Below are 27,044 nucleotides of genomic sequence, written 5' to 3'. Positions count from 1 at the left end.
TATGATTCTGTGCCGTCTAGATTCAACATTTTTTCATCTGCCCCATTTCCTCACCCCCAGAACTCTTCTGCTAATTCATACAGAGCTATTGACACAGATAAAAATACACAATAATCGAAAGTATTCATGCCTGTTCTTTCATAATTTTTTTTTTTTTTCCTGGCTTGGGGAACCCTTCCACTCCTGACAAAGTCACTTCCATGATGATTCCACATCTGGTTTAGAATTGTGTGCAGCTCTTCCTTAAGCATTTATGTAAACCAATTACTTAAGCTGTGGTCCAAATTCTAATGTAAACTTGCTTTATTAACCAGTATATTATACCTTTATCGGGAGATTTGGGTTCAGTCCCTGGGCTGGGAAGATCCCCTGGAGAAGGGAAAGGATACCTACTCTAGTATTTTGGCCTGGAGAATTGTATAGTCCATGGGGTCACAAAGAGTTGGACATCACTGAACTTTCACTCACTCTGTCAGTTAGATCTGACTTATTCTATATAAAATTCCAAAAGCTGTTTTAATGACACAGAAATGGATGAGGTGGCCACATCTTGAGAACTGGCATTAAATAAGTAAGAACTGGATGCTTAATTCTATGAGATGTGAAGAAAACTATTAGAAGACATTTTTCATTCTTGTTCGTTCTTTATGCTAATGTTTGATCTTGGGAAGGCTCAAATTTAGGGAGTAAATGTGTAAGTTTTGAGCTATTGTGAAAAAAGACTAATTCAGCCTCATGTGGCCTAGGTCAGGGTACTTATCATTTTAACAATGACACTGGAACACCAGGACCTCAGAAAAATTTGTTGTAGCACAACAGAAATGTTTTAAAAGTTGATTGCTTTCTGACTACCGGTCAATGAATTACTCTTTGCTTTTTTTAAAAATTATTTTTTATTTTTTTAATGACATCAGCACTACAATGTTTATTATGTGAGCATTATGTCATGTTTCAAGTGATGTTTTAACAATTTACCTAGTCTATGTCTTAAGAATTCATTTCACGTATGAAAGAAATCAGAGTGTAAGAGTCAAACTGGTATCTTCATGATCCATGACTATTCAAGGTTGCATGGATCAGTCACATCTTTGTTTTTTTTTTTTTTTTTTTTTTAATTTTTATTTTTACTTTACTTTACAATACTGTATTGGTTTTGCCATACATTGACATGAATCTGCCACGGGTGTACCTGAGTTCCCAATCATGAACCCCCCTCCCACCTCCCACCCCATATCATCTCTCTGGATCATCCCCGTGCACCAGCACCAAGCATCCTGTATCCTGTATCGAAAATAGACTGGTGATTCGTTTCTTACATGATAGTATACATGTTACAATGCCATTCTCCCAAATCATTCCGCCCTCTCCCTCTCCCTCAGAGTCCAAAAGTCTGTTCTATACATCTGTGTCTCTTTTGCTGTCTCACATACAGGGTCATCATTACCATCTTTCTAAATTCCATATATATGTGTTAGTATACTGTATTGGTGTTTTTCTTTCTGGCTTACTTCACTCTGTATAATCAGCTCCAGTTTCATCCATCTCATTAGAACTGATTCAAATGTACTCTTTTTAATGGCTGAGTAATACTCCATTGTGTATATGTACCACAGCTTTCTTATCCATTCATCTGCTGATGGACATTTAGGTTGCTTCCATGTCCTGGCTATTATAAACAGTGCTGCAATGAACATTGGGGTACATGTGTCTCTTTCAATTCTGGTTTCCTCAGTGTGTATGCCCAGCAGTGGGATTGCTGGGTCATAAGGGAGTTCTATTTGCAATTTTTTAAGGAATCTCCACATTGTTCTCCATAGTGGCTGTACTAGTTTGCATTCCCACCAACAGTGTAAGAGGGTTCCCTTTACTCCACACCCTCTCCAGCATTTATTACTTGTAGACTTTTGGATCGCTGCCATTCTGACTGGTGTGAAATGGTACCTCATTGTGGTCTTGATTTGCATTTCTCTGATAGTGATGTTGAGCATCTTTTCATGTGTCTGTTAGCCATCTGTATGTCTTCTTTGGAGAAATGTCTATTTAGTTCTCTGGCCCATTTTTTGATTGGGTTGTTTATTTTTCTGGAATTGAGCTGCATAAGTTGCTTGTACATTTTTGAGATTAATTGTTTGTCAGTTGCTTCATTTGCTATTATTTTCTCCCATTCAGAAGACTGTCTTTTCACCTTGCTTATATTTTCCTTTGTTGTGCAGAAGCTTTTAATTTTAATTAGATCCCATTTGTTTATTTTTGCTTTTATTTCCAGTATTCTGGGAGGTGGATCATAGAGGATCCTGCTGTGATTTATGTTGGAGAATGTTTTGCCTATGTTCTCCTCTAGGAGATTTATAGTTTCTGGTCTTATGTTTAGATCTCTAATCCATTTTGAGTTTATTTTTGTGTGCGGTGTTAGAAAGTGATCTAGTTTCTTTCTTTTACAAGTGGTTTACCAGCTTTCCCAGCACCACTTGTTAAAGAGATTGTCTTTACTCCATTGTATATTCTTGCCTCCTTTGTCAAAGATAAGGTGTCCATAGGCGTGTGAATTTATCTCTGGGCTTTCTATTTTGTTCCATTGATCTATATTTCTGTCTTTGTGCCAGTACCATACTGTCTTGATGACTGTGGCTTTGTTGTAGAGCCTAACTTTGGATTCAAGATTTTCTTAAAAAAAAAAAAAAAAAACAGTTTTGACTTCAAACTTTCAAAGTCTTAAGTGTTTCAAAACTCTTTCCCGTATTGCATAAACTTTAACCATTTTCAATGGCATCTTCCCTTATCAGCCATGACACACCTAGCTCCCTATACTTGACAATGGACTCTAAAATATTAATTTCAGACAACTAGAGAGAAGGACAGCTAACTCTCACCTTGTAGCCCTCTACTGTTTTTTACTTACCGTAAATAGTCTTTGGAGTTAATCACTTAGACCCCAAAACTTTGAGGGATCAAGAGCCTATAGTCAGAATAAGGAAACCTCCTCATAATAACTGATAGAGTATAATGCATAGAACTTCCATGTGCATTGGTTATGCCATTTTATAACAAACCTCAGTTCAGTTCAGTCACTCAGTCGTGTCTGACTCTTTGCAACCCCATGAATCGCAGCATGCCAGGCGTCCCTGTTCATCACCATCTCCCAGAGTTCACTCAGACTCATGTTCATCGAGTCCATGATGCCATCCAGCCATCTCATCCTCAGTCATCCCCTTCTCCTCCTGCCCCCAATCCCTCCCAGCATCAGAGTCTTTTCCAGTGACTCAACCCTTCTCATGAGGTGGCCAAAGTACTGGGGTTTCAGCTTTAGCATCATTCCTTCCAAAGAAATCCCAGGGTTGATCTCCTTCAGAATGGACTGGTTGGATCTCCTTGCAGTCCAAGGGACTCTCAAGAGTCTTCTCCAACACCACAGTTCAAAAGCATCAATTCTTCGGCGCTCAGCCTTCTTCACAGTCCAACTCTCACATCCATACATGACCACAGGAAAAACCATAGCCTTGACTAGGTGGATCTTAGTCAGCAAAGTAATGTCTCTGCTTTTGGATATACTATCTAGGTTGATCATAACTTTTCTTCCAAGGAGTAAGCATCTTTTAATTTCAATTTTGGAGCCCCAAAAAATGAAGTTTGACACTGTTTCCACTCTTTCCCCATCTATTTCCCATGAAGTGATGGGACTGGATGCCATGATCTTCGTTTTCTGAATGTTGAGCTTTAGGCCAACTTTTTTACTCTCCCCTTTCACTTTCATCAAGAGGCTTTTTAGCTCCTCTTCACTTTCTGCCATAAGGGTGGTGTCATCTGCATATCTGAGGTTATTGATATTTGTCCCAGAAATCTTGATTCCAGCTTGTGTTTCTTCCAGTCCAGCACTTCTCATGATGTACTCTGCATATAAGTTAAATAAGCAGGGTGACAATATACAGCCTTGAAATACTCCTTTTCCTATTTGGAATCAGTCTTTTGTTCCATGTCCAGTTCTAACTGTTGCTTCCTGACCTGCATACACATTTCTCAAGAGGCAGGTCAGGTGGTCTGGTATTCCCATCTCTTTCAGAATTTTCCACAGTTTATTGTGATCCACACAGTCAAAGGCTTTGGCATAGTCAAGAAAGCAGAAATAGATGTTTTTCTGGAACTCTCTTGCTTTTTTGATGATCCAGCGGATGTTGGCAATTTGATCTCTGCTTCCTCTGCCTTTTCTAAAACCAGCTTGAACATCAGGGAGTTCATGGTTCACGTATTACTGAAGCCTGGCTTGGAGAACAAACCTAGCTAACTAACCAGTAAATAGTCTTGGAGGAAAAGTGATTTGCTGTCAGATATTGATATAGGTAAGACAGTCTAGCCACAACCCAAAGGTGTTTTCCACCCTTAGAGATAGTAATTTTTTCCTATCAGAGTCTGTTCTAAGGGGAGGTGATATTTTTATTTTGAATATTCATGTGTTCCCCCGTCTAAGATATATTAGTAATTTAATCTGATTGTTTTTTCATTCAACAAACAATATTTTTTCATTATAGGGAAGTCATTGTGATAAGTGCAAGAATATGTCAGTAAACAAAACAGGAAGGTTTTCCCATCTGAAGTGTTGAAAATCCACATCTGCAATTGAGGGAAAGACTATAAAGGGGGAAATAATTAGGATGATGTCAAAGGATACAGTGTGTGATTCTATTCTTGACTCAGGGTTCAGAGAATACCATTTTGAGAACATAATATATAGGTTGTGACTTAAAATAAACGTAAATGTTTATTAAGCAAAGTAGGGTATGAAGGATAAGGAGATGTTCCATTAAGGCACCAGAATGTTGGGTTTAGATTCTCTTGAAATATGTCTTATATACTTCTGTTTGCCTTCACTTCTCTGTGTGTATGTCTTAGGCAATGAATCATTTCCTTGGAGACAGCACTTTCTACTCTTTCTGCTCTTGAGAGTCCCTTGGACTGCAAGGAGATCCAACCAGTCCATCCTAAAGGAGATCAGTCCTGAGTGTTCATTGGAAGTACTGATGTTGAAGCTGAAACTTCAGTACTTTGGCCACCAGATGCGAAGAGCGGACTCATTGGAAAAGACCCTGATGCTGGGAAAGATTGAAGGCGGGAGGAGAAGGGGTGACAGAGGAATGGATGATTGGATGGCATCATCAACTCAATGGACATGAGTTTGGGTAAACTCTGGGAGTTGGTGATGAACAGGGAAGCCTGGAGTGCTACAGTCCATGGGGTTGCAAAGAGTTGGACACTGCTGAGTGACTGAACTGAACTGAACTCTTGTGTGCATGTCTTAGGCAATGAATCATTTCCTTGGAGACAGCACTTTCTACTCACCTCAAAATTGCATGCCTATCTCTTTCCAGAGCTTTAAGCAGAGGTGAAGGCAGACATTTTTGATACAACTGTTTCAAAAATTGGAAATGCACCACCTTCTCAGGAACATGAATCCAGATATATGGAAGCAAACATGTCAAATGTTAGGAAGATAAATGCATAGACAGGGCATATAGATAACTCATACTGGAATATTAGGACTCAAACTTTGAGCCCAGCAGCCTTTAAGTATTACTTCATGAAACTCCAAGATGGCTCATTAATCAAAACTAGGACCCACCCTAAGACCGTTTGACTCATTGCTAAGTACTAGCAATAGCAATGTCACATGAGTATACAGCAAGGCTTATCTGAAGTTACTAAATCTACAAAAGACAGTTTGGGAAAATTTCTATCAGGAGAAGCACATGCAAAAGCAAGAAAGCATTGAAATATTACAAGAAGAGGAGACTAACACAAAGAAAGACTATAATGAGTGGGTTAAAGTATTCAAAGAATCTAAGAAGTGGTAAGTAAGTAAGGGAAGTAGTTAATGGATAGCTATCTTTTCTTAAAGCTTTGGAATTTTGTAGGCAAGTCTGTTTTGCTGCAGGTAGGCAATTTGTAGTTTTTGTGGCTTTAACTTAAGAGAACATGTCACCAAATCATTTTTGGCCTCAAACATAATTGAGGCCTCTGAGGTTTCAGGTTTCTGGTCTAGAATCAATGCCTTAATCATTTTTTACTAGTATTTTGTTTTCTCCTTAAGTGAAGCAAAATCAAACCCTTGTCTCAGCAAAGATCAAGTATTTTGTTTTCTTCTCACTCTCAGGTTCTCCTTAGCTCTTAAGTGAAATATTGCATACTACTGCCACCAAAGAATTAATTTTTCATACCCAACAATTTAGCAGATAAGTTTACATCTTTGTATTGAGTGAAAGGTAGTTTATTCTGGGTTCAGACCTCCAACACCAGCCAGTCATTTGCACATGAAATGGGTTATTGTAAATTGGAAAGTTTAGGAAATCTACAGGCCACTGCCTCCATTGGTCCAACAAGGGAATCCTTTGCTCATACTCTGTGTTGTGGGGCCATTTTACTGAGTGACAGATCTCTGATAAGAGCCAGAATCCAGTGACCTCCTTCTCTGATGTTATCAGTTGTGCACACTAAAGTTAAATGGCAATTCCATCCCACAGGCACAGTAAGCAGACTCTGCTAATAGATTTTGGCACTGTGCTGTAGTCATTAGAATCACTGAATATGATAGGCATTTGAGCTGTGTGAGTTAAAGGGGAAAAATCTACTCATGAGAACAACTCACGCTCTTCTCCCCTCAACTGCAAAGAGTTTGCTAATTTCCCTAAGCACAAAGCAAGTTTAATTAAAGCCAATGAAGCAAGGGAAAGCCATAGTTGAATGAATTTTTATGTAGCTCACATAGCTGGAGCTGAGCAAAATATGAAATGTGATGATATAAGCTTTGTTTGGTAAACAATCTCACTCCAGGCACTTCTTGCAGTCCCTGGGGCTCTTTAAAGTATTTACTGAGTAGTGCTCCAGCTCTTCCTCCTCCTCTTTGTAGCTCCCAGTCTTTCTGATGTATTAACAACCACTCTCTGCTTCCAAGTGGCATAAGGCAGAAGCAAAAATCAACAGGGAAAAGTGCCTCTGCATTTGCCTTTGGCAAAACTCTGGACTTTGTTCCAGCAGCCTCTTATCTTCTGCTCCAGTTTCTTCTGCTCCCTTCTCTTCACCTCCAGACAGGTGATTTCAGGGACTCCATTCAGGAGATTCTCACACCTGCTTTGCTGCCTGGGCAACAGCACTTTCCCATTTGCAAAGACATTTTTGTTTCCATTTTTATTTTTAGTCATATCTATCCAGGTCTCCCCTGGTGGCTCAGATGGTAATCTGCCCTTAATGCCAGAGACAAGGGTTTGATCCCTGGGTCAGGAAGATCCCCTGTAGAAGGGCATGGTTACCCACTCCAGTATTTTTGCCTGGAGAATTCCCGGGAGAGAGGAGCCTTGTGGGCTATAGTCCATGGGGGTCACAAAAATTTGAACATGACTGAGTGACTACACTTTCACTTTTTTAATCTATGCATCTTGAAAGAAAAGGTTTTTTAAGTTAGAAAATAATAAAGTGAGTTTATGGTTAACCTTATAGAATCCCATAGAATAAGAAGGGTTCAAATGAGAAAATCTAATGGAAGTACCCATTTATCATTATCTTTTTTTTTTTTCATATTCTATACTATTTATTTTTAAACATTAAATGCATTTCTGGTTATTAATATTATTTTACATCTAAATGAATTCATATTATCATTAATAACTTATTTTAAATTATATTTGGAAATGAGCAATGAACAGTTTTTTGCACATCTAAGCCATACTCTTAATGCACGCTCTGTGGCAGAAAGTGAAGAGGAACTAAAGAGACTCTCAATGAAAGTGAAAGAGGAGAGTGAAAAAGCTGGCTTAAAACTCAACATTCCAAAAACTAGATCATGGCATCCAGTACCATCATTTCATGGAAAATAGATGGGGAAACAATGGAAACAGTGAGAGACTTTATTTTGGGGGGCTCCAGACTCACCATAAATGGTGTCTGCAGCCATGAAATTAAAAGACACTTGCTCCTTGGAAGAAAAGCTATGAACAACCTAGATAGCATATTAAAAAGCAGAGACATCACTTTGCCAACAAAGTTCTGTCTAGTCAAAATTACGGTTCTTCCAGTAGTCATGTATGGATGTGAGAGTTGGACTATAAAGAAAGCTGACTGCTGAAGAATTGATGCCTTTGAACTGTGGTGTTGGAGAAGACTCTTGAGACTCCCTTAGACTGCAAAGAGATACAGCCAGTTCATCCTAAAGGAAATCAATCCTGCATATTCATTTGAAGAACTGATGTTGACCACTGAAGCTCCAATAATTTGGCCACCTGATGTGAAGAACTGACTCATTGGAAAAGTCCTTGATGCTGGGAATGATTGAAGGCAGGAGAAGAGGATGACAGAGGATGAGATGGTTGGATAGCATCACTGACTCAAAGGATGTAAGTTTGAGCAAGCTCCATGAGTTGCTAATGGACGGAGAAGCCTGGTGTGCTACCGTCCATGGGGTCACAAAGAGTCAGACATGACTGAATGACTGAACTGAAGCCATATTCAGAAATCAACTAATTCAGACCCTGATGAATTCAATTTTCCACAAATATTTACTGAATGCCAGTATGTGCCAGGCACTAGTCTGGACTCTGGAGATTCAACAGTTAATAAAGGTCCTAAAGGAGTTTATACTCTAATTAGAACAGACAAACTTCAAAATCATATGAATCATATGAATCATATCCCAGAAAGTGATTGTGTTCGGAGATATATTTTTTAAAGAAGTTTTTAAGTTAAAATCAAGTCATTAGGGTTGGCCCTGATTCAATGTGACTGGCATTTTTATGTGAAGAGTAGTTTAGCACACAGACAAACACAATAAAAAGGCTATGTGAAGACACTAGAAGACAGTCATCTCCCAAGGAGAGACGCCTAAGAAGACATCATCCCTATTGATCTCTTAATCTCAGACTGTTAGACATGAGAGCTGTGTGAAAACAAATTTCTGTTGTGTAAGCCACCCTCTCTGTGGTGCTTTATTATGGTAGTTATAATAAGCTAATACGATGAACAAAGAGTTACATACCAGGAAGTGAGATCCAAGAGCTCAGGGAGTTATGGATCAAGTCAGGTCTTAGGGGCCATTGCTATGAGGAATTTGTCCCACGTGCTGCAGTTATAGCAGAGCTTATGGGAGATAGCCTTAGAAGCAGAAAATTAGCAGGCCACTCATAGGGTCCTGAACTCTCATTATTTCACAACATGGGCTTAGTATAGATGTTCTGCATGCACCAAAGTCCCAGGAGAAATGGCCTGCCTTAGTGAACAGGCTGGATATAAACCTGAGAATTCTGAAAGTGGGAAGGGTCCTCAGCCCCACAGCTTACTACATATGTATAGATTAACCTAAGAAAGCTAGGGCATGCAGAGTTTCTCTAGGTAACAAGGAATATATCAATGAACTTCCTGACCAGGAACAATGCTAGACAGTGTGTCTGCAGTATGCTGAGGTCTGCATATTAAGGACCTGGGAACAGCTTTACATGCCAGGAATAACATCAGACTGCATCAATCCCAGTGACCTAGTTGTTTGCTAAGCTACTATCAAAAATTGGAAGGAAATGAGCCTCTAGGAACATTTGAATTTGTCTCTTAACAAAGTCAAAGATGAACCAAGGGTTTCCTTGTGAACCACTAGAAACGTTTATTTTTAGAACAAGATTTGTTTTGTATGTGGTAGATGTAAAATCTCTGGTTAGGCATTCAAGCAGAGATGCTAGGAGGGAATTAAATATAACAGTATATGTTTGGGGAAGTTTCATGCTGCAGATTAAATTTTAGAAGTTATCAGCATAGTGGTAAGTCCTAAGTAGTAGCAAAATTGTCACAAAAACTGTGTGCAGATAAAGGAGATAAGAGGTCCAAGGGCTGAGCTTTGAGCCAGTCCATCACTAGGAAGTAGGAGAGATGAGGGAAAATCAGTAAAAGAGGCTGGGAAGAAATAGTCTGTGAGCAGGAGGCCAAGAAGAATATGGGGTCCTCGGAGCCAAGTGAGTAAGATGTTTTAGGAAAGAAACAATGATCAGTGTTTTCTAGGATTAAAGATCTGGAATTGACTATTGACATTCCAGTGAGTGTTCATAGGTGGCATCAACAGGGGTGGGTTCAGAAGAAAGGTGAAGGATGCCTGGTTAGAAGAAGGTTAAAAAATAATGAGAGGGAGGTACCTTGAGACAGGGATCATGGAGTACGCCTTCTAGGAGTTGCTGTATAAAGAGGAGCAGAGCAGTGGAGTGGTAGTTGGTGAGAAAGTGAGTCAAGAGATGCTCTATACGTCTTTGTATGTTTGTGACCATAATTCAAGAGAGGGTGGGGAAAAAAAAAGATAGTGGAGAAGAGAGAGAGAAATGTTAGCGTGATGTCCTTAGTAGATGATAAAGGTGCACAACTGGAAAAACAGATATTTTATTCATGGACAGAGGTGCATCTTTACAAAGAAAATGTAACGACCAGTCATTTTTAGATATGGAGGGAAGGAAAACAACTTTTAGTCCACTTAAAATAAACAATATTAAGTTAAACTTTAAAAATACATATCAGATTATTGCTTTTTTTAAGCATTTATTGAAGCAGATGGGCTTCCTTGGTGGCTCAGTAGTAAAGAAGCTCCCTGCCAATGCAGGAGATGCAGGTGTGATCTCTGGGTTGGGAAGATCCCCTGGAGAAGGGAATGGCAACCCACTCCAGTATTCTTGCCTGGGAAACTCCATGGACAGAGGAGCCTAGTGGGCTACAGTCTATGGGTTCACAAAAGAGTTGGACACGACTTAACAACTAAACAAAACCACATATTGAAACAGGTACAGCATAATATTTAACAACACAGTTCAGCCATCAATAGCTATATAATGTTTTTGGAAAGATTGTATAAGGTTTTAAACATAATAATTTGAATACAGAAGATGATTATTTGTTTTGTGAAACAAAAAGTTATAAGGAAAAAAGGGAGAATGGCTGTTAGCAGAGCCTACCATGCTCTTTTCCTTTCAAAGAAGATGGATGATAATGCTAAAAAGTGTTCTCTGAACTCATTGAGATACTGCAGATAAAATATATCATGAATTGTCTAGTACACAGTAAGTTGTCAATAAATGCTAGTTGTTATCGTTAATATTATTTGTATTTCAAAGTCAGAGCATACCAGTTACTGAAATGAGACAAGCAAATTCTAAATTATCAAAGAAGACCCCAAAAATCTTGTGTTTTTATGGCTACACATACTCTGTGAACCTAGCCTTTGGAAAGTGGACTTCTCCGTATCTAGTCTGAAATCTGACCCCATTAGTTGCTTCCAATTTACTGCCAAATAACAAAGGCTTTTTGTGCAAACTCTACTGAAGGTAAAGACCTCAGATTAGCATGTTTTAATTATATCTATTAAAAATGTATATGTATCCACAGAATAATCAACCAAAATGATGGCTTTCTTAATAAATCATGTGTAAAACCATTTTCCAAAGCTTCTTTCCCTCAAAGGACACTTTGAAAGGCAAACTTATATCTTTAATTACTCAAGTAGTTTTCCCCCCCCCCCCACCCATCTAAAAAGGATTAATAATAAAATTGATCTTTTTTCAGGTTAATTTATAAATAGTTTGCTAGTTCCTAGAGTGTAGAGAGTGTGTCTTTTTAATTCTTTACTTTTCCTTACTACTCTGATTCCTGTGGAAGCACATAAGTTTCTTGATAGTAGTGGCAATATTGTCTTCATCTTGGTTTTCTAGGCACCAGCATCTAGCCTTATACATAGTAAGTGTCTCATAAATATTTCTATATAAAATTGAGAAAGTAGAAAGAACCAGGGGAAGTACCACTTATTGAGGGTCTATTATGTGCTTAGCAAGGCTCTGACATTTAACATTCTCTTTTGTTTAATTAAAGATAAATGGCAAATGCTCACTTAGGAAATGATGGATGATTCTCCCAGAGGCAATACTACTTTCTACACTAAAATCTTAGGCCGTAGACCTCTGTCTTCCTTTACACAGGCTCTGAGGAGTTAACAGCCTTACCACTTATAATTTAAAGTTGTCATTTTCCCAGTTGGTGATTTCTACATTTCCTAAACTCTACCTTTCACTAACACCCAAATAATCATATGCCCATAGGTTCTATATGTATAATAATAGTAAGTATAATGATAATAGTCATAGCAGTATTGACAATAGCTAAAATACATTTAATGCTTTTTATGTGTCAGATACAGTGTTGGTTGCTTTAAAGGTATCATTTATTTGCATCTTTACAATGGCCTTATGAGCTAAGTACTATTATTTTCTCCCTTTGATAAATTAGAGATTTGAGTCTTAGAGGCATTAATCACATGTGCATGGATACACAGCCCATAATTAGTCTAACGTCCTTAAACATAAGAAAAGTTCTAGGGCATAATAAAAACAACGAACATGGAAAATGGCCATGGAGTCAAATCTCCAACAGTTTTACACTGTATATCTTGCCTGGGAAAAGATATATCTTGCTTTTTACTAAATTTTTAAAATACTTTTAGATTTAAGGTAAAAATTTAAGAATAGCACAGGGAATTTTCATATATTCTTCTCTGAACTTCTCCTAATATTAAAACCTACATAATCTTGATACATTTATCCAAAGTACAAAATCACCATTGATATATTGCTGTTAATTAAATTACAGACTTCATTTGGATCTTACCATTATGCCTGAGAGTGCCTTTTTCTGATCCAGCATCTGATCCAGAGCATCTGGATGACTACATTTAGTCATCATATCACCATTTCCTCAAACGTGTGACAATTTCTGCTTTTTCATAACATGCTTGAAAGGTACTGATCATATATTTTATATAATGACCTTCAGCTTGGGTTTGTCTAATGTTTTCTCACGATTAGACTGAATATGTTTTTTGAGGGAAAATATAGAAGTGAAATGTCCTTCCATCTCATTCTATTAGGGGGTGAGAAAAAGTGAAAGTGTGTCGCTAAGTTGTGTTTGACTCTTTTCAACCCCTTGGACTGTAGCCCGCCAGGCTCCTCTGTCCATGGGATTCTCCAGGCAAGAATACTGGAGTGGGTTGCCATGCCATCCTCCAGGGGATCTTCCCAACCCAGGGATAAAACCTATGTCTCTTATGTCTTTGGCATTGGCAGGTAGGTTCTTTACCTCTAATGCCACCTGAGAAGCCCCAGGAAATATATGCATGCTTACTAACTCAAGTATATACACACATATATATTTATTTCTTTATATATCTGTTCTTATTCTTATCTACAACTCGATTACAGCCTCAAAATTTTCATACCAGTTTCTGCCCTGTTCACCTTGTAAATTCTGTAACTTACAATGAGAAGGCTAGTCTTCATTACTTGTAATTTATTTACATATTTATGTAACCTTATGTATTAATACATTTAAAGTAGTTTCACAATTGCTAACCAGATGAGAAACAACATTTCCAACTAAAGTATGATGTTTGTGTATTTTTGTAGTTAGTCTAACCAGTAAAGACACTGTTTTCCAAATTTATTTAGACCAGTTTACTCCCCTACCTCCTTGAACCTAAAAAGTCCTCCTTTTTCCTTTTTACCCATTTACCTTTTTTTTTTCCCCCCCTCTTATTTTGGTACAGGTTGATGAAGCATTAGTTTAATCCCAATGAGATGTTCAAACCTACTGACTACTCTTATTCATTATCCTTCATTCTCATGTCCAATTTCTTTCATTAATTGAGCCAAGTCAATTGTCTGATTTTCCTCCTGTTACAATGGATTAACTATAACTGTTCCTGTCACAGATTAACTCAGGGTGTGAATTTTAATCCCTCTCCCTTTCTCAAATATTTCTCATCTATAATCAATTTTTTCCCTCTTCTGTCATGAATTCTTCCCTTTTTCTTGGATTACTCCAATAAATCTAAAAATACACCTTTGAGATTTTCATTTAAGGAATAACAAAGCTTTCATTAGCTTCAGATTGTCCCTATAACAACAATATAAATTTTCCATTTGGGTTCACAGAAACTTTTCCTAGAATTGTTTACAGTCGCTGTCTTTACTTTGTCACACTCCCCATGGATTCCCCAGTGTATCCAGTTTGAGTTCATATAATCTTCTGATAGTTGTAACTGTTAAGGTCACTAATGAACTCTATGATGTCAAATTCCAGAGTCTCTTCTCTTTCTTCCTATATGATCTCTCAGTAACAACAGATGTAGCTAATCTAGAATCCTCCCTCGCCCCATCTTTGAATATATATATTCACCTAATTTTCCCCTCTCCTCATTGTTTCTCCTTTTCTCATTGTTTCTTCTGTTTCTCATTGTTTCTCCTTTTCAGTATTCTAAACAGAGGTGAGTCATAGACTCAATGAACAATTGTTTCTCCTTATCTATACATTTTCTTACTCAGGACACAGTCATTCTCTTGATAATGTTGTCTGACCCCACAGTTTTACATATATTTTCTTAATTTGTTCATTTTTCCTCCAATCATAATTTCTTCCATTCATTTTTAGACTGTCATTATCTAATTGCCCAACTTATCCTTTCTCAAATATCAAATTGGTATTTCAGACTTAGCATATTTGAAACAATAATTTCTCTTCACAGCATCAGTTTTCTCTCCCTCATTGTTCAGTCACTAAGTCGTGTCTGACTCTGTGTGACCCCATGGACTACAGCACTCTGGGCTTCCCTGTCCTTCACTGTCTCCCAAAGTTTGCTCAAATTCATGTCTATTGAATTGATGACACCATCCAAGCACCTCATGCTCTGCCACCCACTTCTCCTTTGGCCTTCAATTTTTGCCTGCATCCGGGTCTTTTCCAATTTCTTCACACCAGGTGCCCAAAGTATTGGTGCTTCAGCTTCAGCATCAGCCCTTCCAATGAGCATTCAGGCTTGATTTCCTTTTAGTTCAGTTCAGTTCAGTTCAGTCGCTCAGTTGTGTCCAACTCTTTGCAACTCCATGAACCGCAGCATGCCAGGGCTCCCTGTCCATCACCAATTCCCAGAGTTTCCCAAACTCATATCCATTGAGTCAGTGATGCCATCCAACCATCTCATCATCTTTTGTCCCCTTCTCTGCCCTCAATTTTTCCCAGCATCAGGGTTTTTTCAAATGAGTCAGCTCTTCCCATCAGGTGACCAAAGAATTGGAGTTTCATCCTCAGCATCAGTCCTTCCAATGAACACCCAGGACTGATCTCCTTTAGGATGGACTGGTTGGATCTCCTTGCAGTCCAAGGGAGTCTCTAGAGTCTTCTCCAACACCACAGTTCAAAAGCATCAATTCTTCGGCGCTCAACTTTCTTTAGAGTCCAACTCTCACATCCATACATGACTACTGGAAAAACCATAGCCTTGAGTAGATGGACCTTTGTTGACAAAGTAATGTCTCTGCATTTTAATATGCTGTCTAGGTTAGTCATAACTTTCCTTCCAAGGAGTAAGCATCTTTTAATTTCATGGGTGCAATCGGCATCTGTAGTGATTTTGGATCACTGGAAATTTTGGATTTCCAAAATTTTTTTTTGGAAATTTTGATTTCATCTAGGATTCACTGGTTTGATCTCCTTGCTGCCCAGGAGATTCCCAAGAATCTTCTCTTCTTCAAAAGCATCAATTCTTCAAGACTCAGCCTTCTTTGCAGTCCATCTCTCAAATCTGTATGTGACTACTGAAAAAAACATAGCTTTGACTATATGGACCTTTGTTTCCATTTTTTCCCTCATCTATTTGCCATGAAGTGACTGGACTGGATGCCATGATCTTAGTTTTAAGCCAGCCTTTTCATCTCCCTCAGCTATCTCCATATCAGTAAATGAGTATATGCACTCTGTTGCTTAAACCAATAATAAATGAGTCATCCTTGAGTCCTCCCTCGGTCACTAGCTCCAGTTAGTTATCCAAACCTGTTGACTTTATTTCCAAAATGAGTCATTTCTCTCCGTCCTTAACACTAAATCTCTTGGACTACTGCAGTAACTCTTTTAATTCATCTCCAGCCTTCCTTTCTTAACCCCTTCTGTTATTCTGTCCAGAATTAACATTAAATTAAAAATAAAATGATTTCCAGTCAAGTGACAACACCCCTTAAAATCTCCCAGTGACTTCTTACTGCCCAGAGGATGAAATTACAACTTTACATTGAAGTGCTGAGTAATGATGTATGGGTAATAATAAAGAGGGATCAGTCAAAATTCTCCAGAGAAAGAACCACTATGATAGATATATAAAAGGAGATCTACTATGAGAATTGGCTCATGCAATTATTGAGGCTCAGAGACCTTAAAATCTTCCGTCTGTAAGCTGGAGAACCAGGAAAACTGGTGGTATAATTCAGTCCAAACTGAATATCTGAAAACCAAGAACCCTGATGTGCAAGGACAGGACAAGTGACAGCTTCAACTCAAGGAGATAGAGTGAGAATTTGTCCTTCCCTAATTGTTTGCCCTATTTAGGCCCATAAGGTATTGGATAGTGCCTATGTAAGTTGGTGAGAACAGATCTTTACTGAGGCTACCAATTCAGATATTGATTTCTTTGGGAAACACCCCCGTCACACCCAGAAATAATGTATTTCCAGCTATCTGAGCATTCCTTAGCCCAGCTAAGTTAACATATAAAGTTAACCACAAATTCTATCTTGGACCTTGCCACTCTCGCCCTGCTCCAGGGAGACAAGTGTACTGGAGACAGGCAAGTATACTGAAGCTATACTTGTCTTCTATCTGTTCTTAACTGTTCTATGGTCTTCCCTGCTTTGGGTCTTTGTAATTATGATTCTCTTTGCCTGAAAACAAGTTTCCCCAAAATCTCTGCAATGATGCCACTAAAGTCCTCCTTAAAAAGGATAACTTTGCTTTCTGGTTCCAGATGGCAGAGAAGAAGGATATGTGCTCATTTCCTCCTGTGAGAGCAACAAAATTGCAACTAGCTGTTGAACAACCATTGATGGGAGAATTCTGGAACCCACCAAAAAAAAAAAAGAAAAAGAAAAACAAGACCCATGACCAAAGATAAAGAAGAAGCAGCAGAAAAATGGTGGGAGGGGCACAATCATGATAAAATCAAATCCTATACCCACTGGGTGGGTGACCCACAGACTGGAGAATAGTAATGTCAAAGAAGTTCTCACACTATTGTGAAGGTTCTGAACCCCATGTCAGTCTTTTCAACCTGGGTATCTGATAAAGTGACTGGGAATCCTCAGGGAATCTGGGCTTGTGGGCCAGTGGGATTTGATTATAGGACTTTCAGAGGTCTGGGGGAAACAGAGACTGGAGTCTTGAAGGGCATAAAATTTTTTTTGGATGCACCAAGACCCAGAGGAGAGGAGCAATAACCCAATAGAAGATTGAACCAAAACTATCTGCTAGAGTTGGAGGGCCTGCTGTGGAGGTGTGGGTTGGCAGGGGCCCACAATAGGAATGGAGGCACTGGAAGGTCCCCCTTGGCATCACACTCTTGGAGTTCACCATTAACCCTACCATAGAGCCCTTAGAACACAGGGCTGGGTCGTCTGAGGCCAAGCAAATACCAGGGAAGGAGTGTTACCCCACCCTACAGCAGATAATTGGATTAAGTTTTCCTTAACAAAGCCCTGACCACCAGTGCAGTTCAGTTCAGTCTCTCAGTCCTGTATGACTCCTTGCAACCACATGGACTGCAGCATTCCAGGCTTCCCTTTCCATCACCAACTCCAAAAGATTGCTCAAACTCATGTCCATTAAGTTGGTGATGCCATACAACCGTCTCATCTTCTGTCATCCCCTTCTCCTCCTGCCTTTAATATTTCACAGAATCAGGATTTTTCCAATGAGATAGTTCTTTGCATCAACTGGCCAAAGTATTGGAGTTTCTGCTTCAGCATCAATCCTTCCAATGACTATTCAGAACTGATTTTCTTTAGGATTGACTAATTAGATCTCCTTGCAGTCCAAGGAAATCTCAAGAGTCTTCTCCAACACTCATAGTTTAAAAGCATCAGTTCTTCGGCACACAACTTTCTTTATAGTCCAACTCTCACATCCATACATGACTACTAGAAAAACCGTAGTTTTGACTGGATGGACCTTGATTTGCAAAGTAATATCTCTGCTTTTTAATATGCTGTCTAGGTTGGTCAAAGTTTTTCTTCCAAGAAGTAAGCATCTTTTAATTTTATGGATGCAGATACCATCTGCATTGATTTTGGAGGCCAAAAATTAAGTTTCTCACTGATTCTGTTATTTCCCCATCTATTTGCCATGAAGTGATGAGACTGGATGCCACAATCTCTACTTTCTGAATGTTGAATTTTAAGCCAACTTTTTCACTCTCCTCTTTCACTCTTTCTCAAGAGGCTCTTTAGTTTTTCTCTGCTTTCTCTCATAAGGGTGGTGTCATCTGCATATCTGAGGTTATTGATATTTCTCCCAGTAATCTTGATTCCAGCTTATGCTTCATCCAGCAAAGCATTTCACATGATGTACATTGCATATAAGTTAAATAAGCAGCGTGACAATATACAGCCTTGATGTACTCCTGTCTCTATTTGGAACCAGTCTGTTCCATGTCTGGTTCTAACTGTTGATTCTTGACCTGCATACAGATTTCTCAGGGGGCAGGGAAGATGGTCTGGTATTCCAATCTCTTTAAGAATTATGCACTGTTTGTTACGATCCACACAGTCAAAGGCTTAGCAGTAATCAATAAAGCAGAAGTAGACTTTTTTTCTGGAACTCTCTTGCTTTCTCAGTGATCCAGCTGATACTGGCAATTTCATCTGTGGTTCCTCTGCCTTTTCTAAATCCACCTTGATCATATGGCAGTTCATGGTTCACATATATTTTGAAACCTAGCTTGGAGAATTTTGAGCATTACTTTGCTAGCATTTGATTTGAGTGCAATTGTGCAATAGTTTGAACATTCTCTGACATTGGCTTTATTTGGGATTAGAATGAAAACTGACCTTTTCCAGTCCTGCGGCCACTGCTGAGTTTTCCAAATTTGCTGGCATATTGAGTGCAGCACTTTCACAGCATCATCTTTGATTTGAAATAGCTTAGCAAGAATTCCATCACCTCCACTAGCTTTGTTTGCAGTGGTGCTTCCTAAGGCCCACTTGACTTTGCATTCCACGATGTCTGGCTCTAGGTGAGTGATCACACCATCACAGTATTCTGGGTCATGAAGATCTTTTCTGTATAGTTCTGTGTATTCTTGCCACCTCTTCTTAATATCTTCTGCTTCTGTTAGGTCCATATTATTTCTGTAATTTACTGTGCCTATCTTTGCATGAAATATTCCCTTGTTATCACTAATTTTCTTGAAGAGATATCTAGTCTTTCTAATTCTATTGTTTTCCTCTATTTCTTTGCATTGATCACTGAGGAAGGCTATCTTCTCTCTCCTTGCTATTCTTTGGAACTCTTCATTCAAATGTGTGTATCTTTCCTTTTCTCCTTTGTTGTTCACTTCTCTTCTTTTCTCAAATATTTGTAGGGCCTCCTCGGACAACCATTTTGCCTATTTTCACTTCTTTTTCTTGGGGATGGTCTTGATCACTGCCTCCCGTACAATGTCATGAACCTCGTCTATAGTTCCTCAGGCACTCTGTCTATCAGATCTAGTCCCTTGAATCTATTGTAATTTCCATTGTATAATTGTAAGGGATTTTATTTAGGTCATAACTGAATGGTCTAAAGGTTTTCCCTACTTTCTTCAAGTTACGTCTGAATTTTACATTAAATAGTCATGATCTGATCTACATTCAGCTCCATCTTGTTTTTGCTGACTGTATATAGAGCTTCTCCATGTTTGGCTACAAAGAATAAAATCAGTATGATTTTGGTATTGACTGTCTAGTGATGTCCCTGTGTAGAGTCTTCTCTTGTGTTGTTGGTAGTTGGTGTTTGCTATGACCAGTGTGTTTTCTTGGAAAAAACTCTGTTAGCCTTTGCCCTGCTTCATTTTGTACTCCAAGGCCAAGTTTACCTGTTATTCCAGGTATCTTTTCATTTCCTACTTTTACATTCCAGTCTCCTATAATGAAAAGGACATCTTTTTTTGGATGTTAGTTCTAGAAGGTCTTGTAGGTCTTCATGGATCTGTTCAACTTCAGCTTCTTCAGCATTACGGTTTGAGGCGTAGAATTGGATTATTGTGATACTGAATGGTTTGCCTTGGAAACAAACAGAGATCATTCTGTTGTTTTAGAGATTGCACCCAAGTACTGCTTTTTGGATTTTTTTGTTAACTCTGATGGCTATTTCATTTCTTCTAAGATTCTTGCCTGCAGTAGTAGACAAAATGGTCATCTAAGTTAAATTTGCCCATTCCAGTCCATTTTTAGCTCACTGATTCCTGAAATGTTGATGTTCATTCTTGCCCTCTCCTGTCTGACCACTTCCAATTTACCTTGATTCATATACCTAACGTTCCACATTCCTATGCCATATTGTTGTTTACAGCATTAGACTTTGCTTCCATCACCAGTCACATCCACACTTGGATGTTGTTTTTGCTTTGTCTTCATCTCTTTGTTCTTTCTGGAGTTATTTCTCCACTCTTCTCCAGTAGCATACTGGGCATCCACCAACCTGGGGAGTTCATCTTTCAGTGTCACATCTTTCTGCCTTTTCATACTATTCATGGGATTCTCAAGGTAAGAATACTGACGTGTTTTGCCATTCCCTTATCCAGGGCACCACGTTTAGTCAGAACTCTCCAACATGACCCATCCTTGTTGGGTGGCCCTACATGGCCTGACTCATAGTTTCATTGAGTTAGACAAGGTTGTGGTCCATTTGATGAGTTTGATTAGTTTTCTGTGATTGTGGTTTTCATCTCATCTGCCCTCTGAAAGATAAAGATCAGAGGCTTATGGAAGCTTCCTGATGGGACAGACTGACTGTGGAGGAAACTGGGTGTTGTTCTCATGGGTGGGGCTATGCTCAGTAAATCTGTTGCACTCAGTGCCCCCAGTTGGAGACTCCTGGACATTCACAGGCAAGTCTTGCCCACTAGTGCAAGATCCAGTTTTTCCCTGCCATCAAGAAGCCTCTTAGAAGGTTAGATAGAGAGAATAGGAAAAAGGAGTCCAGAATGGCAGTGGCTAAAAGACAAGGAAGGGAAAAGCCTGTGAAAATAGAATAAAGGAAGGTCTGAGGACCAGAGTGAGGACCTCAGGTAGAACAAACAGCACCCCTGGGTAGCCCAATTTACATAGGACAGGGGGGACCAGGGGAAGGAAAAAAAAAAATATATATATATAAAAGGCAGAGCCAAAGGACCGGGGCTCTCTCTTGCACTTTCTCTTTCTCTCTACCTGCCCCGCCTTGCTCTTTCATTCTCTCTCTCTTCTCATCCCATCATTTGGGTCAGCTAGTAAAGAATCCGCCTGTAATGTGGTAGACCTGTGTTCCATCTCTGGGTAGGGAAGATCTTCTGGAGAAGAAAATGGCAACCCACTCAAGTATTCTGGCCTAGAGAATTCCATGGACTGTCCATGGGGTCGCAAAGAGTCAGACACCACTGAGTGACTTACAGTTTCAGTTTTCAGTTTCATGCCTCGAGGATGTATTTCCCTTTATTTTCTAAATAAAACTGAGCTGCAACACTGATCTGTCCGAGTGCTGTAACACAGTCTGTCAAAGAGCTGAGACATGATCTATTTGAGAGCAATGACACGCCAAGGCCTTTAAACTTTGTCACTTCAAATTTTTGTTGTGATGAGACAGAACAGAGGAAATTACACACTCCCCTGACAGCCTCAATCATAAGAAAGCAGACAGAAGAAGCAAGAAGAAGCACAGTCTCCCAGTGGGTAAAACAAAAACCATATTACAGAAAGTTGATCATGATGAAAAAGCAGAAATTTATATCCCAGATGAAGAGACAATTAAAACTCTAGAAAAACCACTAAATGAATTGGAGATAGGCAATCTTCCAGAAAAAGAATTCAGGATAATGATAGTGAAGATGATCCAGGATCTTAGGAAAAGAATGGAGGCAAAGATTGAGAAGAAGCAAGAAATGTTTACCAAAGACCTAAAAGAACTAAAGAACAAACAAACAGATGAATAATACAATACAAGGATTCAATAGCAGAATAACGGAGGCAGAAGAACAGATAAATTACCTGGAGGACAGAATGGTGGAAATCACTGTAACAGAGAAGAATATAGAAAAAATAATGAAAATAAATAGAGGGCCTAAGAGACCTCTGGGACAGCATTAAATGCACCAACATTTGCATTATAGGAGTTCCAGAAGGAAAAGAGACCCAGAAAGGGCCTGAGAAAATATTTGAAGTGATAATAGCTGAAAACTTCCTGAACGTGGGAAAGGAAATAGGCAACAAAGTTCAGGAAGCACAGTGAGTCCCAAGCAGGATAAACCCCAGGAGGAACACACTGAGACCCATAGTAATCAAACTGACAAAAATCAAAGACAGAAATAAAATGTGAAAAACAACAAAATGACAAATAAGATTAAAGAGAACTCCCATCAAGCTATCAGCTGATTTCTCAATGGAAACTCTGTGAACCAGAAGGGAATGACATTATATATTTGAGGTTATGAACGGGAAAAACCCACAACCAAGAATACTCTACCTAGCAAGACTCTCCTTAAGATTTGATGGAGGAATCAAAAGCTTTCCAGACTAGCAAAAGTTAAGAGAATTCAGCACCACCAAATCACCTTTACAACAAATGCTAAAGGAACTTCTCTAGGCAGGAAACACAAGGGAAGGAAAGGACCTACAGAAAATAAACCCAAAATAATTAAGAAAATGGTAATAAGATCGTAAATAACAATCATAACCTTAAATGTAAATGGATTAATGTACCAACCAAAAGACACAGACTGGCTGGGTAGATGAAAACATGTACATTTGTGCACTTCCACCTACCACATCACTCTGCTTGGACCCTCCCCCACCCCAAATTGTATGTAATTATTTTATATTTTTAAGTTAATAATGTTCCCATTATAGCTTGCAATTATAATTATCTTTTATATTTTGTCTGACTGTTGATTGTGAAAACTGATAAACATCTTTTACTATTGTAATTATGTAACTATTACTCACTTAATACTTGTATCATGATTGGTCAACTTTATATCACCAAAACTAGGATCCAATAGAACAATCCGTAATCACTTTTTAAAATCAAGATTCATATCAGAATTATCTTGAAATTTTTTGATAAGTAAAAATGCTCAGGTATTGCTGTTTTTCTCCAGAGCTCCAGATATCTTTCTAATGAGCTGCTGCTGCTGCTAAGCGGCTTCAGTCGTGTCCAACTCTGTGCGACCCCATAGACAGCAGCCCACCAGGCTCCCCTGTCCCTGAGATTCTCCAGGCAAGAACACTGGAGTGAGTTGCCATTTCCTTCCCTAATACATGAAAGTGAAAAGTCAAAAAGAAGTCATTCAGTCTTGTCTAACTCTCAGCGAACCCATGGACTGCAGCCCACCAGGCTTCTCCGTCCATGGGATTTTCCAGGCAAGAGTACTGGAGCGGGGTGCTATTGCCTTCTCCATGAGCAGTCATGTTTAAAAATAACTGGACTGTATGATGATCTTTTACTTTTATCTAGTTTGTTTCACTTTTTAAATTCCATATTCAGTACTCCCATTTCATTTAGTTTATGTTCTCTGATTTCTACATCTCTCTCTCTTTCTTTTAATATTCTTTTTCAAGTGTGATTAGAACTGTTTTCTAAAACAGCAAGATATTTCTATGATTCCATTTATTGACTTCAAGAAAGCAAAAATGTTCACTATTTCCTTCACAGACACTCTTTGCACAACACTTCATACCTACCTTCAAGAAATACCTGACTCCAGATATCCATATGTTATGTATGTAAGCCTCCTTGTAAAGGTTGGGATAGGATAAGTTATGTTGAAGAAAGTATACTGTCATGTTAAAGCTTAACATAACAAAATATGTTTTGTTTTGTTTTGTTTTTCATACAGAATTCACTGTTTTTCAGGGTGAATGTCCAGGAAAACCTCTCTTCATGTAGCAACTCAACAATCCAGGCTACTTCAACCTTGTGGTTCTACCATATCATCAGTAGTTCTCTCAGGTTGTTCAGGCAGGAAAGAGATCATTGCAGAGTTACACCCTGGGTATTCTATAATTTGGCTTGGAAGTCACACACCCATTTCTCCCTAGAGTCCACTGACCCTAACACAGCACATCTCCCTGTATAGCTTCAAAGAGGTTAGGGGTAGTGATCTTGCCCTGTGCCCAGGAAAAGAGGAAAACTAAATAGGGTTCAGCACAATAATTTCCTATTGCATCTTCCCAATATCCTCTTCTCTTCCTGCCACTAGTATCTTACACTTGCCTGTTCTGGTTCATATTGTTGTGGGCAATCAAACTCTCACTCTACTTCCTCTCTTCCCTGTTCCCAAGACCTGTGTACACATGGGCCACTAGGCTACAAGGCTTACAAAGGCAGGGATCTTATCTGTTGTATTCATCAATGTGCTCCTAGCACCTAGCACCATGTCTGAAGTTTGTCTTAATAAATAAAATTTACTTAAATGAATTAAGAAATATGCTTTCTTTTATGACATTGTCTAATAAGACAATAAGAAACACATCTGTTAAATTATTAAAAACACCTCCAGCTTCTGCTGAAGCATTCACTTAATTCTTCAATGTAAGAGAAAGAAGCACAGATTGCAATAAAAACTGTCATGATCTGATACTTTTATTTCATGTGTATTGCTCAGAGTAAAGGATAGTATGTATAGTGGCCCGCATCTCTTATGCCACCTATATTTACTTTGCAGGCTCTACTTTTATTGTTTCCAAAGGGTCTGAAAACAATATCTATTTGATGTACAGAAGCCCCAGTTTTTTCTACTCCAGGAAGGAATTTGTATGCTCGAGAAAACAGTCCTGAGCCTAATGCTGTGAACTCCACTCCTGTTTTTGAACTTACCTCATCTTGCCTGTTTTTTTACTTCTGATCTCTGGTCCCTAGAGCATCTCTGGTGTTTTGAATTTGCAAAACAATTTCAACATAAAATTAAACTTTAATTCATCTTAATTTGGCAAAAATAAATAAAACATCAGCAGTGTTGCAAAACTGAACAAGAGGCTATTGTACCACTCAAAAGGTAATGGATGGAGGAAGACTGTAAGTTTTGATGGCATTTCTCCAGTTGATTACACTGTGCCTGTGTTTGGAAGGCAGCCTTCTGATTAAGTATCTTGATATTCCTGGGTCACCATTTGTAGACATTCAGAGGCAAAATGTTACATGAAGTTTTAAATGAGAAGGAAAACAAGTAGGAAATACAAAGGGGAAAATGGTAAATTAGGTCTTTCTTGAGAACATTCCATTACCTATAAAAGGTATTTTCTCAAAATTTTCTTTACACAGATGTATATATACAAGTGTGTGTGTGTGGATATGTGTGTGTAAAGCACCAACAGAAATCTGCCTTCTTAGTTTAAATTATACCTAAATATGTTTAATTTTAAATTAGGTCTTAAAAAGTTTCATTTTCTCCATTGTTTTAGCAAGTCTCCCTCACATAATACAATCAAAGCAAGCAGAAAACAACTTAATACAATCTCCTAATGCAAATTTCACCTATTATTTCCGGTTTTGCTTTTGTCTAATTTGACCTCCTTGTACTTTAATATTAGTAGGAATAGCTATGTCAAGATTGTGCCTTCAGTAACCAGTCATTTGTCATTCTTAAGTTCACATCACTGAAAGGTTTCAGAAGCAGAAGGTTCACTATACTGGAAAAAAAAAATCAATAAGACTCTCTCATTTTGTATAGAAGATTCATATCTTTTTGCTTCAAGTGAGAACTTCAAAAAGTCTGAGAACCTATCCTGTTATCCCACCATTGTCAGGGCTGAATAAATTTTTCACCCACTTTACCACATATACTTATTTTTATTTTTTTGAGGGAGGAGAGGATGAGTGCACACAATTTACTGATTCTGAGTTTCTGTTCTCTTAACTCAAAAATCAATATTTGAATAGAGATGTGTGTGTTCCCCCCCCCCCGCCCTTTCTTTTTTTCCCTTTCTTTTCCAATCCCTTTCAGAATTGGAATTGAAATATTACATTTCTGAGATGTCAGTAATACCTTGATGGGCTAAGGACTTGCATCACTTGGAAAATTTAAATTGCAACTTAGCTCTTGGTTCTCAGTGGGAAAGGGCTTCCCTGGTGGCTCAGAGGTTAAAGTGTCTGCCTGCAATGCGGGAGACCAGGGTTCAATCCCTGGGTCGGGAAGATCCCCTGGAGAAGGAAATGGCAACCCACTCCAGTATTCTTGCCTGGAGAATCCCATGGATGGAGGAGCCTGGTGGGCTACAGTCCACGGGGTTGCAAAGAGTTGGACACGACTGAGCGACTTCACTTTCACTTTCTCAGTGGGAAAAGAGGCCCAAGATAGTGGGTTATGCTAATATAGGTAGAAATATTGAGCCCAGAGAGGCAAAGAAATTAAGAGAAGCCTAAGGAATAAGAAAAAAAGGCTCTAAGGAAGGAGATTTGGTGTGACTGAATGTTAAAATGTGAAGGGTCTGAGATTTTACCTTACTTGTAAACTAAAAAGTAAGCTTTGCTCCGAAGGGAGACATTATCTTGATTATATTGTATAGTATACAAAAGTGCCCTCTGCTCCAGAGAGAGACACTATCCCTCTCTTCCAATATTTTTTTTTTTTTTAATATATATAATACAAACATCTTTGGGAAGATATTTCAGAAAAAAAGAAGCAGTAAAGCCTCTGCTTTCAAAATTTGATGGAACTTGAAAGACCAGTAGAGAGCTGTCTCCCAAAAGAGTGTGTGCAGCATCTGAAAGAGATCACACTGGACAAAATCCTTTTTCAGAGCTTCTCCCATATTTTCATTATATTCTCAGAAATGTAGATGGTTCATACATCTGTATATGGTAGATATTTTCATTTTGTGTTAATGATAGTATCATAAGAATACATGCATACATGCATATGCACACATCTGTATCCACACGCACAGATTTCTTTCTCTGTGATATTCCTGCATTCAACTCACTGTAGCTGAAAATCAAAATCAACT

Source organism: Budorcas taxicolor, chromosome 19 (assembly GCF_023091745.1).
Source record: "Budorcas taxicolor isolate Tak-1 chromosome 19, Takin1.1, whole genome shotgun sequence".
Lineage (NCBI taxonomy): Eukaryota > Metazoa > Chordata > Mammalia > Artiodactyla > Bovidae > Budorcas > Budorcas taxicolor.
Note: the sequence above shows the minus strand (reverse complement) of the source record.